This window comes from Acomys russatus, chromosome 29 (assembly GCF_903995435.1).
Source record: "Acomys russatus chromosome 29, mAcoRus1.1, whole genome shotgun sequence".
NCBI lineage: Eukaryota > Metazoa > Chordata > Mammalia > Rodentia > Muridae > Acomys > Acomys russatus.
Window position 1 is genome coordinate 10186404 of NC_067165.1, and position 1307 is coordinate 10187710.

Here is a 1307-nt window from a genome sequence, read left to right on the forward strand (position 1 = left end):
CGAGGAAGAAATGAAATCCTATGTGCACAAGATAGGATAGATGCTTAGTTCTAAGAGGAAAGGAAAATTTCCTAGCCACGTAAGTCTGTGAAAGATGGTGACAGAATACCGGGCATGGAGAAAAGAGGAGGAAGGAAAAGAGGAAGATTTATATTCTAGCCACCAAAAACATACCTGCACAGCCTAAGCTGGTCAAAATCTCCTGGGTTCAGTGTCTGAGCCTCTCCTCAGTGGCATAGCATGGTCTTTAACAGCTTCTCTTAGTCACATAAGACTGAGGAGGAGCAAGGTGGCAGGCCTGGCCCCAAATCTCAGTCCAGTCACTGGGCCTTGGCTTCTGAGGGCCAGTGCCTGCTCTTGTGGCAAGGTGTGGTCCTGGAGTAAAGCGAGCACACTCTGCCTGGGTTCAGAGTTGCCCAGGCCCCCAGGGGAGGTGGGAAGAGAGACACAGCTCAGTATGAGACTCTGTCAGTGTTGTAGTCACAGGCTTTCCTCACACCTGGGCAAACTGGTTTCTCAAGGCAGGAAGGCAGCATTTCAGTTTCCACAAGAACAAATCTTGGCTTCTAATGTGTACCATGACATCTTTGCTTGAAACATAGTAAGGAAGCACAGGTAGAACACTCTCACGTCGTGCTTCAAATGTGAGCTTGATGGAGCTAATCATTTTACAATGTAAAATGATAAATGTTAAATGATTACATCAAGCCATCACATGTTGTATAGGTTCTTTTTGTTAACTATGTGTTTATTCCCAACATAATATTTTTACTGATTACTTGAGAATTTCACATCATGCAACCAGTCACACAAACTTCTCCATCTTCCCATGTCTGTTCCCTCACACTTGTGACCCTCCCACAAAACCACAAAAGAAGAAGGAGAAGAAGAAGAAGAAGAAGAAGAAGAAGAAGAAGAAGAAGAAGAAGAAGAAGAAGAAGAAAAAGAAGAAGAAGAAAAAGAAGAAGAAGAAGAAAAAGAAAAAAAAAGAAAAAGAAAAAGAAAAAAGGAAAAAAAGAAGAGGAAGAAAAAGTCCATTTTATATTGGTCATATACTCGCTGGAGCACGGTCAAAATCCCAGTGGCCAGCCCACTAAGGAAAACTGAGATCTCCTCCACCTGCACCCCTGCCAGAAGCCTTCAATTGTGGAGAACTACACTTCAGCATCCTTAGCACAATTTTAAAAATTAATCCATTCATATTACATCTCAATTGTTAGCCCATCCCTTGTATCCTCCCATTCCTCCATCCCTCCCACTTATCCCCTACTCCCTTCCCCTATGACTGTGATGGGGGGGGAACCTTC